The sequence below is a fragment of the Lagenorhynchus albirostris genome, chromosome 5 (genome assembly GCF_949774975.1).
Source record: "Lagenorhynchus albirostris chromosome 5, mLagAlb1.1, whole genome shotgun sequence".
Taxonomy (NCBI): Eukaryota; Metazoa; Chordata; class Mammalia; order Artiodactyla; family Delphinidae; genus Lagenorhynchus; species Lagenorhynchus albirostris.
In genome coordinates, this window is record NC_083099.1 from 51336282 (window position 1) to 51356213 (window position 19932).

At 41.2% G+C, this 19932-nt stretch overlaps 1 protein-coding gene across 1 annotated transcript in view; it reads left to right on the top strand.

Annotated features, from left to right (window-relative positions):
- The first annotated feature begins 3396 nt into the window (after positions 1 to 3396).
- The window catches only part of FNDC3B (fibronectin type III domain containing 3B), a 357916-nt gene continuing 341380 nt past the window's right edge, over positions 3397 to 19932 (top strand). The window contains exon 1 of the mRNA XM_060150005.1: positions 3397 to 3534. The gene's annotated coding sequence lies outside the window, so the exon portion shown is untranslated. The remainder of the gene's footprint in view (positions 3535 to 19932) is intronic.

The window sequence follows — 19932 nt, forward strand, 5'->3', positions numbered from 1 at the left end:
TATTAGGTATTACTAGCTATAGTGATCTTTGAGAAAGAGGTTTGAATTTACAAATCTTAGGCTGAGAAGTATTACAGGTTTAATGGTTTGAGACCTTTTCAATGCTAGTTTCAAATATGTTAGATTTGCATTTCTTTTGTTATAAAGTAAGTTATCTAAAGTCAGGAAGTATAACTTTGAACCTTTTATTTATTTAAAAATTTTAACACAACTCAGCTTACGTTGCATGGGCGATGGAAGGGTTTGCAAGTCTGTATATTTTGTTATAGGTCTTAACTTCTAGGCATCTCATTTGGATGTTAATTGCTGTACTAGAGCAAGTCCTAAGTTGCTTTTGGAGCAAAGTTATGACTGTGGTTCTATAACTTAGGACCTAGGGTGGCAGATGACTTGGGTGCTGTCAACGCAAGACAATAATACTCATTGCCTTAAGTTGAAGCCCTCCTTCCTATTTGCAGAACTACCGCTCCGGGCTAAGACTTCATCATCTCCCTCATGGGTTCAGGGCATGCCTCTCTGACATGAACCTTGTTTTAGATCCTGCTGCTAGGAGAATCCACTTTGAAACCCACTTCAGTCACTTCATGCCTTTATAATCCTACAGTGATTTCTCAATTATGAAATTTAAATCTCTCAACACGTAGTTGGGAGCCTTCTCAAAAGTTTCTCTCTAGTAAAGGCATCTTCATTCATTCATTCATTCATTCAAGGAGGAACCAGCCTTTATTTATTATCAGGTGCTTGAGGTTTTTATTCCTCACAACAACCTTAGCAGGAAGGTAATATCACCACTTAATAAATAAATGACCCAGGCTCAGAGAACTTTAAAAACTTGTCCAATGTCACTGGTTTTTGTCTGATTATAATTTCCGTGCTTCTTCCACTACACCATACTTCCTCTCATTTTGCAAACACTTAATTGGGTTTCTATTCTGTCCAAAACTGATGTTAGGTGTTAGGATAAGAAGACAAATGAAACGCTGACATTATATATATGAAAATACATTTAAAATTTTAAGGCATTTTGTATCATTGATTCTCTTTTTATAAAATTTTTTTTTAATGTGGACCATTTTTTTTAAGTCTTTATTGAATTTGTTACAATATTGCTTCTGTTTTATGTTTCTGTTTTTTGGCCTCGAGGCATGTGGGATCTTAGCTCCCTGACCAGGCATCGAACCTGCACCCCCTACATTGGAAGGCAAAGTCTTAACCACTGGACCACCAGGGAAGTCCTGATTCTTCTTTTTTTTTTTGCGGTACGCGGGCCTCTCACTGTTGTGGCCTCTCCTGTTGCGGAACACAGGCTCCGGATGCGCAGGCTCAGCGGCCATGGCTCACGGGCCCAGCCGCTCCGCGGCACGTGGGATCTTCCCGGACCGGGCACCATCCCGTGTCCCCTGCATTGGCAGGCGGACACTCAACCACTGCGCCACCAGGGAAGCCCCCGATTCTTCTTAATTGGAACAAATTCAGCCTAGTGGAAGAAACTGGAAGAAATAATTCTGTCTTCTGAATTTCTCTTGCCTACTTTTACCTCCTTTGCCAAGCCTGTCTTACTACACTTGAATTCAAACTTCCACCCTCTGAAGTTTGCCCATTTATCTAGTCATTCAGATTCTTAAAACATACTTTAAAATTAATTTATTCAACAAACATTTATAAGGAGGGTATTATATTCAAAGTACAATGCTAGGTTAATGCTGGGGATACAAAAATGAACAAGACCAGCCAAGTGGAAGAGATATACAGTAACTTCAGAGCAATGTGAGAAGCACTGAAGAGCATTATGAGATTGTGGGGAAAAGAGCTGCGAGGCTATGGGAAGGGAGGGGGTGATCAAAGATGAGGAAATGATCCTTAGATAGGGTAGAGGAAGAAGTATGCTCCAGACAGAGTGAAAGGATGTGCAGAGGGAGAGAGGTGCTTGGAAGTCATGAGAGTTCAGCTGGGTTGGAGGCCATAGCTCAGGGGCAAGCTAGAGAAGCTGAGGCAGGAGCTGGGAACCTCTGCTTTATCTTTTTTCCCTTCCAATACAGAACTATGGCCTAGGATTGGAACCATGTTCTAGAAAGATGGCTTCCAGAGACTCTTTGGGAACATTTGCGGAAAGAAGCCAGTTAGGAGGGAGGGCCCCATTTACCTGGATTCACCATTATTCCCTCATCTCCAAAAAAGAATTGCAAATTCTACAACAAAAGGAGCTATTTCTTAGTATTCTTTTATGTTCTTCAGGCTTTAATACAGTACTACGGGGCTTCCCTGGTGGCGCAGTGGTTGAGAGTCCGCCTGCCGATGCAGGGGACATGGGTTCGTGCCCCGGTCCGGGAAGATCCCACATGCCGCGGAGCGGCTGGGCCCGTGAGCCATGGCCACTGAGTCTGCATGTCCGGAGCCTGTGCTCCGCAACGGGAGAGGCCACAACAGTGAGAGGCCCGCGTACCGCAAAAAAAAAAGAGAAAAAAATACAGTACTATGTACAGTAACTTTATCTGACAAATGGTTGTTATGTATTTTTTAGGTCAATGAAAGTAATACATTGCCTCTGGTTGCTACCTAGTACTGCTTTGTAGCCTAATAATTGAAGCTAATGTAATTATTTAGAATACCTGGGAAGCTAAAAAGAGAAGTGGCCTCTCTGGGATAATTTCTACTTTCTTGTCTCCCTGGATAATTTGAGGGGTGGGATGGGATACAGTTGGCTAACCATTTTGAGTCTGTACAACAGGATACATTACATTTGACTTGATTAATATAACTCAGCAATTATCTAATGAGTCCTACTGTGGCCTATGCATTATGCTATGTTTGATACGGAAATACAGATATGAGTAAGGAACACTCTCTGCTCTTGTGAGCTCATATTGGGTACTGTAGGGGGAAATAGACATTTTAACTTCGGTGTAATAAAATCTGTTCACGCTACGTTAACCATATGAACAAACTGCTGTGGGAAATAGAGAAGGGTGACAAAATAGCTCATAAGGTTGTTGTGGGGATTTTAAAAAAAGTTAATATATGTGTAAATGAAAAATAATGTCATAGTTTTAGCTCTGATTATTACTCAGCAAACCCTGCATTTATATTGGTGTTGGCGATCGTTTGCAGAATATGCAGCCCTAGCCTTTCAGGAGTTGCTAGTTCCTCTAAGCCTAAGACTTCTTTAGTCCGGCTGAACCAAAAAGAGTTTCCGGATAGTTATGCAGGTCTGGAGGCGGGGGGAGGGGGAAGGAGGATCCCACGGCGCCTGCGAATCTGAGCTTGTGGAGGCGGTTATACTCGGCAGATTACGGCAGGGGGCGGGCCCCAAATCCCCATGTGGTCCCGACATCATTGACATGGCGGAATCCCCCATCTAACCCTCCTGGTAGTTATTTGAGCGGCGGCGGCGGCCGGAGGACAAGGAGAGCGGCGGCTGCAGCAGCGGCGGGAGCTGCGAAGGGGCGGCAGGGATTCTCGGGGCTGGCTGCTGGGAAGGCGTGGGAGACCCGGTGTGTGGCGCGCCCGGAGCCCCGCGTTTCAGCCCGAGGGAAGGTAAGGCATGCAGGAGCGGGAGAATGCGGGGAACCCGGACCCCGAGTCTCAGCCGCCGGGTCACGGCGCGCTGGAAAGCCCCGACCGGACGCCGAGTCCGCCAAAGTGCGTTCCTGTCCCGGAGCGCTCCGGGCGCAGCGGGCTTCCCGAGGAAAACTTGGCGCCAGAGTGCTGGGGCGCTCCGCGCTCTTCTGGGCACCCCGGGAACACGGGGCCCGGGAGCGGGGGTCGGCCAACGCTTTGGGGCCGCGTCTCACTGGGCTCCGGGCCCCCGCTCGTCCCCCCAGCTGGCCAGGGCTTGGAGGAGGGAAAGAAACGGGTAGATTCTTGATGGAAAAAAAAATCTGGGCAGTGGTTCCCGGGTTCTCCCTCCCCCCCCCTCTCCCTCTCCCCGTCGCCCTCCCAGGCCTTCCCAGCAGATTTTGTCCGAGGAATCCGCTCCCCCTCCCGGAATCTCCGCTGCAGGAACGCTGCCCGGGAGGGGGAGGGCGGGCGGAGGGGCCGAGGAATCTTCGACGTGTCACTTTCTGAGGCTGTAGATTTCCATATGGTGGAGGGGAGGAGGGCGGGTGTGCGAAGTGGGGCTGGAAGTTGGGGCCGCCTCTCCGCGCCAGGCGGGGCGGGCCGGGACCTCCGACCCGGGGATGCTCGCGGGGAGGGTCCCGAGCCCGCGCCGGCCCCCAGCCCAGGCCAGGCCTCTCAGGGACACTCCCCGCCTCGCCGCTGGCCACCTCCGTGCGCGCCACGTCCTCCCTCCCCGTCCTGCCCCCCGGGCTCCCCCCGGGCTGGGGGCGGTAACCGGCGGCTGCGGCCGGACTCGGCGAGCAGGCGGCTGGAAGCTCGGGCGGGGGAGTGGGGCGCGGCGGGAAGGAGCGGGCGACCGGGTGTGTGGGCCAGCGTAGCTCCGGTCAGTCGGTCACCCCGAGGGGCGCCCGGGCCGGGGTGGGGCTGGCGGGCGGAATCCGTGCCCAGAGGCGACCGGGAGGGGCCGCGCGGACCGTCTGGTGCCCGCGGTGGGGCGGGGGCCGGCCGGCGTGGGAAGGGCCTGTCACTCTGGGCGGAAAGTGGGGCCTCGGGCTGTGCCCGCGAACTTTCCCAAAGGCCCGGTCCCGGCGCCCCGTGGGAGCCCGAGCACCCGGGCCCGGTGTCTCTGGAGACTGGGTTGGGCCGCCCGGAGGCGCCGTTGGCCGGGAGGCTTCCAGGAGTGCGCGGTTGGAGTTGGAGCTTTTCGAACCTCAATTCCCACCCTTCTATCCCTGACGAAGGGAAGCAATGGCATTTTATCCAGACAGTGCTGTTTGCGGACTTACTTAAAAGTTAAAACTTTTTATATTTTATATTCTCATCAGTCCAGCGTGTTCTTGAAACAAAATTTGGAATTTGGCCGCGACGGGCCAACGCTGGGGCCCCAGATCCACACGTTTCTCTCTCAATCCCTGTTGGTTTCTAGTCTTCCTCCCCATCTTCCATCCAGGGTTAATCATATTTTGGGACAGGCGAGGTCGTTTGTTCGGTGGGCACCCCCTGATTGCTTGTATGTTTATTTTTTAATGTGCAGTTATTTGATTTGAATTTCCTCCAGTTTCCAGGCCCTGGTGGGGAAAGCTAAGGAAGAGGGAATACGCCACCTTTTTTTTTTTTTTTTTAATGTGGAGAGAGGTGGGGCATTGGAAAAGGGGAGGCACGGTGGTTGTAGGCAGAGAGTGAGAGGGAGCAGACAGACCCGGAAGAAAAGGAATCTGCTCTGGAATAACACTTTTTTTTTTTTTTTGGAGGCTTCTGGCCTCGGGCAAAAATGCACCGCTCTGTTCTCATTTCTACTGCCTGAGTTGCTCTTCACTCTCAAGTTAACGCTGTGACTCTGGGGCCCTGGACAACGCCCGGGGGAAGAGACCCGCAGCCACAGCCAAGAGCAGCCCGTGGCCCTGGTTTTGTGCCTTGCCTGGGGCCCCGTGGTTCTCCCTGATTGGAAGCGGCCTCTGTGGAACCAGCGTTCAGTAAATTTCTTGGCTCCCGGGGAGCAGCTGTTAACGAGGGTAAAGTCTTTGGGCATGCTTCTGGTCCTGCAAGGGGACTCCCCCCTATAAGGGTGTAATTCTCACTTTGTTTAGACGCTAGAGGGTCACCCACAAGCTGGCTAAGAATGAGGCATAGCTGGTAGAAAGAAAAAGTCTCTAAAAAATGGTACTTAGACTCGTATGTGCTTTTAAAGTGTTTTGGCTTAAATGCTTGTAAGAGAAAAAAATTCTACGTGAAGATAGCGTTCATTTTAAAAGAGATCTTAAAACTGCAAGATACTATCATGGAATAGGAGGTTGTAGCTTCTAATTACAGTATGTACAATATCAGAAAGATATTCCAGTAACCTTTTAAGACAGACCTTATAAATAGCTCACATCAGACCATGGGCTGGCTGTATTGGAGAGCCAGTCTTCCAGGGTTTCTAGAGGAATGCTTGGGATCCGTTAGGAAGCTGGCTGTAGGAGCCTGAGTAGTAGTTTACTCGGTAGGAGTTTGTGCCCCTTTTGCTTAACACTTCATTTTATGTGGTAAAATTTGATAACGTCCTTAGAACTGAAAACCTGAAGAACTTCCCAGCTTTTCAGTTTTAGGAAAATGAGGCCCAGGGAGGGGAAGTGACTTGTTTGGTATTGGCAATCAGAGATTAAAATCCAATACAGAATTGTATTAATAGCTACTCTTTTTTAGCTATCTAATGTGTACTAAGTACTGTGTATTGTGTTTTTTATATATTATCTCATTACAATTCTAATCTTTCAATTTAGGTGATGTTAAGGACATTTTATAGACAAGGCATTGAGGTTCACAGAAATTTAGTAACTTGTGTAAGATTACATAGAATTTTCTTCTGTAATGCAAATGGTTTTATATCTGCTGTCCAGTATGGCAGCCACCAGGCACGTGTAGCTGTTGTACCATTTAAAATGTGGCTAGTTCGATGGAGGAACTGTATTTTAAATTCTATTTACTTTTAATTATCTTAAACTGCTACTTGTGGCTAGTGGTTAGGTACCATATTGGGGATTGCAACGTAGAACTTTCTGACTCTCAAATCTATTCACGTTTATTGCTTATTTATTGCTTTTAAGATCTTGTAATTCAGTTTTCTTCCTTCCATACCACCAGAGGAAGACTATATTCAACTCTTAAGTGGAATTTAAATACTGGATTACCTATAGCTCAAAAACAAGCAAAAAATGTTTTTTTAAAAATACTTGAATGTCATGGTAAAAACTGATAGAAAAAAACTTTGTGACATTTTCTGTTTGATTGAAATAACTGCCTATAGGAATTGCTGAGAAGGTAGTTAGAGCTTCTTGGTTATTTCAATGTAATAAAAGTATAAGTAGGGAGCAGCATGAAAAATCACTGATGGGGAGTTGAAAAAAAATTACCCCTGATATCCATGGTTACCTGTTAATTCGGTGATGCTTTTCAAATGTCTTCATTCAGGTAAATAATATAGCCAAACTATCACTCACTTTTCCTTAACTAGCTGCACAATTAATCTGAAGAATTAAAATCATTGCTTTACTACCAGAGAATGAAATTCAAATATAAAGCACTAGATCTGTCTGTGAATTGGGAAGAATATGTTTAAGATTGAAACAAACAGCAAGAAAGATTCTTTAGGTGGCATATGGTCAAATAGTTTTCTAATTAGTGGATTTAATTTAAATCTGTTACATTTTAGAATTTATTTGGTAGAAGGAATTTCAACAACTTTTTGATTTTATATGAAATAGTGAAAATTCCAACTCATGTTAAAGTAAGCATTCATTTATGTGGATTTCATCCATAAATATCCAGTAACCCAATACCTTTTTCTTTCTGGTTTTTTTTTTATGCATACTGCTTTCAGGAAAAGACAGATGATAAAATAATCTCTTTTTATTAGGATTTTAAGAGCAGTAACTTCCAGATTCATTATAAATATATCTGAATCTGCTGTATCTTTCATAGTTACTGTACTGCTCAGGGATAATTGCAGCTCATAATCCTGACCCTAGAGCATTATATGATCCTGAAAGACCTACACAAGTAAATCAGCTTTAAATTGTTCTATATTATTTTAGTGTTATGTGAATTGCATGGCCTCCAGCTCTGAAAATTATAAATTCAACTAAAGGTGAGGCATCAGTTAGACAATCAGATAGCTGAAAAACCCTTTCATAACCCATTCCTGACTATTGGGATCATAGTTATTTTCAAGGAACCAACATAAGAACCATGTTATTGGATTATAGTGTTCTTGTGAGTGTGACAAATATTGGAAACATGATTTAACTCAGGATGTATGGTTCCATTTTTAGGACATCAAGGTGCTTAGTACAAATGAGACGTAATTTAAAAGATAAAGATATCGAAATGATTGGCAAAGATTAGAAATCTTATACCCTCTGGTGCAGGCCACATCTGAGTATGGGTTTGAAATCAGAATATCTTATCTGTCAAGGACTTAGTTTACTTCTTGGCTGTGTGTCCCTGTTAGACTACTGAACCTCTCAGTCTGGGTTTCCTCATTTTAGTATAAGGCGAAAACATCTCACCTGTACCATTTATCAGGTGGTTGTCACAAGGGGTTAATGAGTCAGTGTATTGAAAAGTGTTTAGCAAAGCCTTATACAAACTCCATAGTTCATTATATTCCAAAGTTTAAAAACTGAGCTGTTCTTACAGTATTACTTTGTATGTTTTCAGAGACCTCCAAATTGTGTTTGGCCACTTTGAAAAGTGGTTTATTTTTTCCTTTGTGATGAGTAAATAAAGTTTCAATCTTTAGATAGCAGTTTCATTTTCTCCCTACTCTTAATGTAATAGTTGATCTGTGACCTCTCAAAAGTTGTCTTTCCTTACATGTGGTCTGTAGCTCGTTAGCATTGCTGAAGTGGACAAGGCAGTCTGCTTGATTCAGGGTCATTCTTGAGGTGGAGGGGACAAAGTGCAATCTCTTATTAGAGGAACTTCCAAAGCAATGATAGAGGCATAGGCTTTAGTTCCTGTATATTATCTTAGTAAGCCTGTTATTTGAGCTTTCAATAATTATAGCTGAGAATGGGGGAAAAGAATCATTTTCTGTGTAGGGGAATCTTTGCATCCTACCTCTGTTTTCACTTTAGAAATCACAATTGCCTTTTCTTCACTTTAACAAGGTTAATCCATTCAATGAGAGTTTTTTGTGTTAAGACATTTTCAAGCAAACCTTAATTCTCATCCTTAACAGCTGTTGGGAATGCACTTAGGTGGTTGAGGAGAAGCTTTATTCTTTAGTTGACATTGAATGCCTTTGAATATAAGAAAATATTCATAAGCCCACACTTTTTTTTTAACCTTAAAATACACAGTATGGTACAGTATTAATGTGTTTTTTAAACGGCAGAGAATGCTTCAATCACTGTGGCTAGACAGAGGCAGGTTTCTGTGGAAGCCAAATATAGGCTCACTTGGGAGGATGACTTGACGTTGGTACTTGAACTCTTTGCAAGGTACAGCCAATGAGAGGCTGATCTCTAGTCACAAGCTTACCCAGAGGGGAATTGTTTATGGTGCAGGTTTAGTGTCAAGGATGAGTCCTTGGAGACCAGAGGTATGTGGGGTTGGAATTGGGGGTTGGGAGGTTTTTAAACCACCAGGTATAAATCAGGTAAGATAGACTATAATGATCAACTATTACAGGTGGGGAGGTTTCTCAGTTTAAAAATGGATCAGTCCTTGAATCTCTTTTTGTCCCTAGTTGAGATATGCAAGTTTAGCATTCTGAAACACCTGGATTGTAATTTCATTGGCTGATGAGATGTCTTTGGCAATACTCCCTGTCGGTTCAGTCACTGGCTCCTAATATCTTTTGTTTCTATAATATTACAACTGCTTGTCAGTTTTTAAGTAACTGGAGGGAGGAGATTTTAGTGAGACGGTGTTCAGCAAAAGCTAGCATTATTTGAGATTCTAGTAGGTATCTTTAAAATGTCCCATGTGTTAAATGATTATGTTTGATTTTAAAATGTAATTTTATTTCATTCACTTGTTTATTGACTCAGGAGGCACTTACTGAGTTCTAAACTGGGTTCTTAATGGAATATTCTTATGCTGTCCTGACTTTTTGGCAAATGCAAGACATTTTTCTGTTTACTTCTAGGGGTATTTTGCTCATATTTTTGGAATGTAGTATAGAGAGCTGTGTCTACCACCAGACTCCTAGAGCAGGATGGTGATAACTTCAGTCCTTTGCTCCTTTCTGAAACTTGAGAAATGTTAAAATTGGAGCACCTATAGGCTATGTTTAAAACTAAATTTATGTTAGAATTTTAGGCTTCCGATACTTCCTTGTTTTGACTCTGGAAGATGAAGGTTTTTATAATGGCAACCAGTTAGAAAAATTTGCTTAAACTAAGTTGATATAATACAAACTCATAGTGTTCAATTATGAAAAGCTTTCTGTTGAAATAATTATCCAGATAATTGTCTTCATACATGAGCAAATATAGTATGTTTGAGAAATAATGGTAGATTCTAAAATCCCAGGAAATAACATGATTTAATTTATTCTTAAGGATCTCAGTCAGATTCTCCACAGCTGGTGGAAGAGGGTCTCTGTTAAAAATAACTCCATTGTTCTGGATGTAACTAATTAGGAATTTGCAATTATCCAGGCAAGTCTAGGATAAAGTTTGGCTTCCTACTCTATATGAAAAGGTTTTACCATAACAGAAGTTTAAATAGATCATAGAGGGAATATTTACCTAATTAGGAGGACAAAACACTTTAAGCACCTTGGAAAAATCAATTTACTTAAAAGCAGTGTAAAACTGCAGTATGGGTTGAAGCTAGTTCTCCTAGTGCGCTTTTTCATAGAGGTGCAGAACCGCCATGAAATACATGTCAATTTATTCAGTGCTATCACATGAACTAGGAACAGTTTACCAGCAAAAGTTAGAACTATATTTTTGTATGCAAAATAAATCACAACAATAAACAAATATCCACCTCCCCATCTCACCCCACCCCCACCAATAGACTCCCAAATATGCCTGTTGATTTGTTTTGGCGGTTTTCTGTTGCCATTTGTTTTGCTACTTGCTGTCTCCTGTAAGCACTTGATGGCAGATTGGTAAGAGCAGGTGTTAAAGGTTTAAGGACATCATTATTGCTTTTAGCTGCCCATCTCCTCCTCCGTGAGTTTGGGCAAAGTTGTGGAAACTACTGCCAGTGGTATTTAGGTAAGCTCATTACACAGCCTCGTCTTCTGGTTTACTAAAGCAAGACCTTCTTGTTCCAGGTACTGTGTGAACTGACCCATAAGAAAGGTAAATTTCCTTTAAAATATCTCAAGTATTTGCATCCACTTACTCAGACATGAGATTTTCAAGTATATGACTTTTTAGGGTTCAGATTGACAAGTTTTTATGGTACAAGTTCTAAGTGTAGGATCATTAATATATTTTTAGGGTATTCTCCTTTTTCTCTTATATTTTAAAGTGTTATTTTTAAACACATTTTATATTTTCTATTAAGTCATTTAAGAGGAAAATACTAAATGTCTTCAGATATTACTGTTCCTGATTTTTCTGTTGTGGTTTTTCTTGTATCAGGAAAAAAAATTTAATTTAGGGTAATAAAGGTAAACATTATTCCGAATTAGTGAATCAGAGAATACTTAAGAGTATATTGAATTGGAACACTAGTGTATTGTTGTTGGGAATGTAAAAAGGTGCAGCTGCTGTGGAAAACAGTTTTGCGGTTTCTCAAAACGTTAAATATATAATCACCTAGCAATTCCATTTCTAAGTATGTACCCAAGATAATTGAAAGCAGGGACTCAAACAGATACCTGTACACCAGTGTTTATAGCAGCATAATTTAGAACATCTAAAAGGTGGAAACAACCCAGGTGTCCATTCACAGATGAATGGATAAACAAAATGCGGTGTGTACATACAGTGGATTATTATTCAACCGTAAAAAGGAATGAAATTCCAGTACCTGCTACAAGATGGATGAACCTTGAAAACATGCTGAGCGAAATAAGCCAGACACAAAAGGACAAATATTGCCTGTTTCTACTTATGTGTGGTACCTGGAATAGGCAAATTCATAGAGAAGAAAGTAGAATAGAGATTACCAGGAGCTGGGGAAAGAGGAATGGGTGTTATAGTTTAATGGGTACCGAGTTTCTGCTTGGGATAATGAAAAAGTTCTGGAAATGAATAGTGGCGATGGTTATACAATATTGTGAATGTACTTAATGCCACTGAACTGTACGGCTAAAAATGGTTAAAATGGCAAATGTATGTATATTTTATCACAATAAAAAATTGAAAAAAATTGAAGGAGATTTATTCCACAGGATTTCAGCTTGCCTCTGTTTGCTCCCCCTTGGTCTGCTCCATGTTGGTGTGTAGATGTTTCCCCGCCCTCCCCACCTCCCATTACAGAGTAAACGGAGATTCTCCTAGGCCAGTTTTGGAGGTCAGAGTTTCCTTATTTTATTAACTGAGTTGAATTTAAGAAGAGACTATTTAAAAGTAGGAGATCTCTGGAGGGAAAAGAAAGATATTTTAACATTTAGATGAGCCAGGTAGTTTATTAGTATCCACAGACCACATAGGCACATAAAGGTAATCTATCCTGAATTTACTGTGAGTCATCCAAAAACCAGAGAGTAGGATGTACAATTAGACCTGTCATATTTTCTAACCTTTAAACCTTTTTTTCCCCCCCAATTTTGTCATCTTCAGTACTTTAGGGAAAACTTTGATTTCCACTTAGAGAAAGGGTCTAAGTCATCTCAGTACTTAGTGTTGGAAAAGCATTAGGTGCTAACATTCTTCAGTTTGTTAGACCAAAACTTATTGGGAGGGGATAGAGTGAAAGCAGGCAAGCATGTAGTATTGTTTTATTCATCTGAACTTGCCTCTAGCACCTAATAATTTCATAGTGGTGACTTTTCTCTGAGTGTCGGTGTTTTGTTTCTTTTTTTGCTTCTGAGGTATTGATGTTGAGTTTGTGCAGATCACTTATGAAAAGATGGGGCAGGATTTTTGTTAAGTGATTGGATATAAAGCTTAAACGTCAGATGTAAAGTGCATGTTAGGAATACTGAAAATATCAGGTAAAAATTCAGATAGAAAGATTTAAGTTTACATACAAATAAGTTCAAGGAAAAATTATACCGTATACTGTGAAATATTTGCCGTCCATAATAGTTCATTAATTCCTGAACTCCCAGAAAACAGTATAAAGTCGCAAGGGTATGATGCTAGTGTGTCTGCATGCTTTGCCATCTATAAGGGTATATTTTCTTTGCTGTATGTGTAAATGGCTTTCATACCATAGCAGGTCATTTTTGTGGCCTAGAAATTACTCTAGAGATAGGATCATTACGAACTGATTTCAAAAGGTACAGAGAGTCACAGTCTCTTTATATCTGGTAGAGATATGAGGACTTAAAACACCATGTTCACAGAGCGGTCTTCACTGATTTTTGACCTACTCAAAAGAAAAGAGTGTCTCATTCTATTTTGCATATACTCATTTTGTTCCAGAGCCATGATTTCAGGTAATTTATCATTTTCTTTAATTTCTTCTGGCACTGTTTCTATACTTTTCAGAACACTTGTCCTTTTCAGTGTTGTCTGATTGTTTCCTTGTCACTCTTACGTGAGTGTAAGGATATTTACTGATTTAACTTAATGTCTTTGATGGTGAGTGCATAGTAAATGCTCACTGGATGGATGGATGGATGGAGAGACAGATGAATTCCTAGGTTGAATGTGCCATTTAAACTTAGTACCTCTCCTCAGGTGCTCAAGTCATTATTTCTTCTGCTGAAGTTGATTTCTTTGAAGCATGGGCCATGTTACAGGCATTTTTGTGTTTCCACAGTTTTCCTGAAAAGTTTTTTTTCTCATGGTAGGGATCTAATAAATATTAAACAAAACAAAGGCATGAGTCACCTTCAGTGCAAACCTAGCCTTTCATTTACTGTTATTTTAAAGAAACAAAGTTCTCCAGAGAATACATGGACTTTTTTTTAGGTCTGTATCAGATCACTAATTGATTTTGAAAATACAAATAGAATAAATAGCTTATATTTCTGTTCCCTAAAAATGTGGACTTCAATTATGTATGTTTTGCTTGTCTATTGGAGTCAGTTTGGGAATTATAAATTAAGAAAATTATTTTTTGAAAAAGGTGACTTTTCAGAGATCTGTGGTAGTTTAAAATGATCTTTTATAGGGAAATTCTAGAAGGGAGGCATTAAGGGACAGAAAAACAGCAACAACAATAACAACAACATATGTCTTGCTGAGATGGTGGGGGTCCAGCAGAGAGAGTTGATTCTGCTGCACTGGTGGCCAGAGTGTTCAGTGCTAAACTGAACCCTGGAGAAAGGGTCAGAGGGCATGTCATGGAAACCTGAGGAGAATGACCTCAGCCACTTGAAGGTGGAAGTAAAGCACGCCTGAGAAGAGAGGACTTTCTTGGAGCATTATAGGGGGTGGAGGGTGCACGTGCTCTTATTTATTATGTCTGGGGTGGGATCAGAAATCTTTATTAGATGCTTCAGGTGAGTGATATGATCAGACAAGTTTGGGAAACCCAGTCTTGGGGACTCAGCCCTCTTGGTAATGTCCTTTTAAGGTTTTTGACCTGATGGCTGGAAAGAACTGAGGTGAGAGGAGTAATTAGGACACCAGAGGACTCTAGTTAGGACCTAGGGCAGAATCGAAGGTCTCCTCAGAAGAATTTAACGTCGTATTCTTTAGGATAAAGTGATAACCAGCTCTTAGCAGTTCAGTATAGAAACAAGGACACTTGTCACTTGTGCACTAAACTTCCAAACATTCTAACTGCAAGTCGGATGTAAAATATAACAGTGACCAGCAATTGTTGAGCACCTACCATGTGCCAGGCACTTGCATATATATATATGTATATATTCATTCATTCTTCCATATTCATTAAACTATGAAAGGTAGGTATTATTTCTGTTTTTCTATGTGTTTCCACCATCTACCGCAGAAGCCAGAACATACCTGCTGCCCTATAAGTGGTTGTTGAGTGAACTAAGACTAGAAGACATGCTCAAAAAGGTTAAAAAGATCACCTAGATTGACTCCAAAACTTCTTTCCAGCTGTATCACACTGCTGCTTTAATAGTTCACATTAAATGTCTTAATTGTATATCCAGACTTGGAACAGTGTCTATTTGTGTTCCCAAGTAGCTGATGCTAAGGCTAAGTATTCGTTGAATGCTTTCCATGTGTTCAACCTGTCTATGGTCCAGAAACCTAAAATTTTCTTTCGAAACAATAATAATAATCTGGACATCTCCCAAGAGGGAGATTTTCCTAGATTGTTTTCTGTAAAAGCAACTTAACCTTGGAATGAGAGAAACCAGAGAATAAAAGTATACTTCATAGACAGTAATATATAAGAAACTCAGTATAGTGAATGGGAAAAATCTAGAGCAGTTGGCTAAGAAATGGTAATGAAGTTTTACCTGACTGAGACATTTGAAAAATTCTATGAAAGAGAGTCCTTTTCACTCAGTGGCAATACAGTTTTGTTCATCTCGCATTCCCTCTCCTCAGTGCCTTTCATTTAAGTTCATTTATATAGGGTAAGATCCTGTACTTACAATTTGCACCTGGAAAAGCAAGGCCTCCCATGCCTGATACTAATCCTTTCTGTCCTTTTAAGGCTAATAGTTTGTGGTGTTTGGGTTGCACCGAAGGCTGCCACGGGGACAGGATGAGCCCAGAACTGATTAGAACGTGTCTCATCTCTGCATGCGCAAAGAGCAGCTCCCGTGGTGAATAAGAGGTGACCTCAGGATTCATAGGAGCCCTGTGCTTTCCCAGACGGCCCGGGCTAAACCTGGGGAGCTGGCAGCCCTAAATGCTTCCTTTGTTAGAAATTATTGAGTTCCCTACTCCATCTTTAGAGACTGAGTTTACTGAAGGTGAGTTAAGGACAAGGCTTTGAAGTGGGACCTGACTTGCTTTCTCTCCCGGTGTTTGTGTGGGGCGGTGTGAATGAAGACACCAATGAAGGCGCAGCGCCCAAGGTGGTGTTACCTAAACACTGATTCTCACTGCTTCACAAAAATGCTGCTCATGGTCGGGAGGAGCTGTGTGCTTCCCTGGGGATTGTGTTTCCACAGAATGGTGAGGGCTGTTAGAACAACCTTCTCTTGTTTCTCAAAACTTCTGCCCAGGAGGGAGGCTATAAATGGTAAAATGTTCACGACGGGTTGCCACCCCAGAGAAGGGCTCCCCAACACTGGGCTGCCCATGGCCCTCCCCTCGTTACAGCTGGGGGCCGGGAAGCCTTTGTCTTTGTCTTATAACCCAGCTTTCAGAGCTTGCTGGTGGTGATCTTCATGACACAGAGTACCATAGGATCTAACTAACTTTAAAAAATTGTTTAAATTTTTTTTATTGAAGTATAGTTGATTTACAATGTTGTGTTAGTTTCAGGTATACAGCACGGTGATTCAGTTATACCTATGTATATATATATCTATTTTTTTTCAGATTCTTTTCCCTTTTAAGTTACTACAAAATATTGAGTATAGGTCCCTGTGCTATACAGTAGGTCCTTGTTGGTTATCTATTTTATGTATAGGAGTGTGTGTATGATGGAACTAACTTTTAAGAGCATTTAATTTTAAGACATCTATTTTATACCTTAAGATGTAAAGAAACTAGTTTTTTTTTTTTGTAGGCACTGTAAAAAAGGAATATGTTTTAATTTTAGGATTTGAGCATTTTAATTTGCTAAAGTTTGGTTTAAATTGCTTGGGTCCTCTTCTGTCTAACCCTTCATTCATTTTTACCATCGTCACCTGAAGGTAGAGATTTACTTAACTTTGGATAAGAGATACTAAAATCGCCCATGTGTACACTCATGTTCAAGGAAATTATGAAATCAGTAGTTTTGAGCCTCCTAGAAAGGAAGTAAGTTCAATTTTTAAAATACTGTCCTTTTAAAATTATGTATTTAACTATTTAATGAATATTCCTCGTTATTTATACTTAGTGCATGAAAATACTGGAAATGGGTATCCTTGTTGTTGTGCCACAGGTAAAGACTGGTAATTTCCAAACCCCTAGCTATATCCCTGAGTTCTAGACCTGTATATTCAACTATAGATATCTTTTTTTTTTTTTTTTGAAAGGGAACTTTATTTTTATTTATGGCTGTGTCGGGTCTTCGTTGCTGTGCGCAGGCTTCTCATTGCAGTGGCTTCTCTTGTTGGGTAGCATGGGCTGTAGGTGCCCAGGCTTCAGTTGTTCTGACACAAGGGCTCAGTAGTTGTGGCTTGTGGGCTCTAGAGCGCAGGCTCAGTAGTTGTGGTGCACGGGCTTAGTTGCTCCGCGGCATGTGGGATGTTCCCGGACCAGGGCTCAAACCCTTGTCCACCGCATTGGCAGGCGGATTCTTAATCACTGCACCACCAGGGAAGCCCATCAACTACAGATATCTTTACCTTACTTTCCCACAGGCATTTCAGACTCAATCTGCCTGCTTTTTTTTTTTTTTTTAAAGAGGGCTATGGGAAGGGGGAGAAGAAATGGATAATAATTTTTAAGGCTTGTATTTTATTTCAGGCTTTAATTAACAACAGATATCTTTAATTTACCATAAAATTTCTTTATTAATGAGAAGTTATTTCCAGGTTTATTTGATTTTGACATATTCTAATCTTGCTATATGGTTACTGCGCTGTAGCTTTAACTGTATCTTAATGATACTGGTGACACTGATAATTTTAAAACATAGCCTTTTAGATTTTGCCATTTGCTCATTATATTAAATTTAAGCACGGTAACAATGTCACTTCCTATTAATGTTTTACTTTCCAATTCTCTTAGTTCAGTTTTCTCAGGAGTTCAAACCTATTAAGGCATAGCAGTTGGCTAGTAAGAGAAAATTGAGAATACAAATAAATTTTTCACTAGATTACATTAGCTGCATTTTGTTTGGAGTAATTTTAGGCTCCAGGTGTTTGCCATTAACGTTCCAGTTTTGCAAGTTTTGCTTTCTTGCTTTTGTGAGAAACAGGGATTGTAGGAGGGAGTAGAGGATAGTAGGCCAGGGTTTGGGAAGGATGTAGTACCAACAGAGGTGAGTGAGTTTGTTCCTATTATGTTTTACATGGGATGATAGGTTTTCCAAGTTCTAGTTTCCACTAAGTTACCTGTGAGTTCAGTAGAGGGGCAGTTCTAGTCTGCTGTCAGATATTCTGCTTGGTAGATTAATGAAGAACCTCTTTTAAAGTGTTTTTTTTTTAAACACAGATTGCTGTATTTGTATATCTTTAATAAGTGTGCATTTTGGCCAAGAGGTAACTTTTTCATACCATTTTTCATGAAAAAGCATAAATACTTTTCTAGAAAGTTTAATTGCAAACTTTGTTAGATTAAAAGGAAACATCTTTTTAGAGGAACCATTCTTCTTGGGAATTCTTTAGTCCTTGTCTGTAAATAATAGCAGATTATCACATACCGTTTTCATATTTGGGGGGCATGGGAAACTACTCACTTAACTTGGAACTAATATTTTGGGTAAGAAGGTAAATCTTCAGTCATCATTTATAGTGGGATGATTGAGCCCCTGTGCTCTGGAAACTGAGTCCTGAGTTTGAGAACCCAGATTTGTAACTGCAGATTTGAAACTCTGACTTTGGTTAATTACTGAATCTTGGTGGCTTTGTCTGTTAAAAGGAATTGTTAGGGCTGGTTAGCTGGGTGTGGTGCTTCATCAAGTGCTCAGCAAGTGAGAGCTGCTGTTTTATTATTTTATTTTGTTCACTGATGACAGACATTTAATCGCTGGACATACTTCTTAATGGGGTGATAGTTATTTAAAAGCATTCCCCTGTTACTTGAGAAGTGTATATGAATACAAGCCTTGCCATCGACTCCTTGAGTGTTCTTGTTCAAGTGGCATCTTTGTAGCTCATCTCCAAAGTCACACTTGAGCTGTTAACCTTAGTAAGGTAGTGTGGGCATAAAATGGTAATATATGTAAGAGGCACTTTGAGCAGGGTGAGGGTGGGGAAGCATATCTGAATGCCAAGAAGTACGTACTTAAACAAGTGCTGATTCTACCAGTATTTTTCTTCTTCCCTGCCCCCTCAAAGAAAGGTTGTCTCCTTTTAAGTAGGTATATGACAGCTCTGCTTCCTCTCCCAAGTCTAGGATCAAAGGAAAGTTGTAATAAAGGAGAGTCACTTGCTCCCATTCCCTCTCTCTTTTTTGTGGATGTTGTTCTAACCGTTTTTAAGAGGGAAGATCAGGCCTTGACTTTAGTGGGCGAAACCATGGGGGCTCCAAGACCTGCCTTTCATCTCTGGGTCATCACCTCAAATGGTGTTCTTCATTTCTGTAGTAATGGCATAAAGACACCACTGCTGGGGAACGGCGCACTGCAGGCTAAGACCTTGCTGTCTTTCTGGAAATCTTAGCTACCTTTGCTGCTCGCTGTTACGATGCTCATTTCTTTAGAATAACATAGGCTATTTGGCAGAGATGCCATGACTAGAGTAGTCTTCTCTGCTTTGGCAGTGCCTAAGTCTTACCAACTTCTTATAAATTGGAAGGCTAGCTCCAGAAAAAGTAAAAGAAAAACAAAACTGAATTTTAGCTGGTTGTTTACTGGCAGGGTTGTTCTAGACATAAACACAGTTGAATGGAAAGGATAGTAGGGATTGGAGCCTGACTTGCTCCATGAGAGTGAATGAGCCAGTGTTAAAGCTTAACGTTGGAGAAAAAACCAACGTTCACTGTTTTAAAAAACAAAACAAAACAAAACCCAAAATTAGGCAGTCATTGCAGGCTAACCAATGAAAATTAAAGGTCAGTTTCTTCAGTGCCGCACCTCAGTGCATGCCCCAGGCGGTGTTAATAATGGCAATCCTATTATTTTCTTGCAGTAGGCAGGAAATGCTGTCTACACCCATTAGATTTGTTTGAGTGGCCCCTGGCTGGAAATGAAGAAAATTTAATTTTCTGACTTGCTAGGAGGAAAAAAAATCATGCAGTGCTGCACGGAGGTTGATTTGGGGGCTGGAATAAGAACAGTGTCATTTAAAAAAACTTGATGTTATTAATCTCGATGATAGGGATGTTTGGCCCTTATCCACATTGAAATCATGAATGGACTTATATGCAAGTTATGTGTGTAGGAAACCTTTCTGAATATTGTCAGCACTGGCTCAATTCTGGACTTTTAACCACATGTTTGCAAACTGCCTAATTCCTCGCATATCCCACTGGCTGCTGGAAACTTGCCTGAAGGAAGGCTTTGTCACAGGGTTTTTGTTTTTGTTTTTTTTAGAAGATTAATTTGCTTTCCAAAAGCAGCATT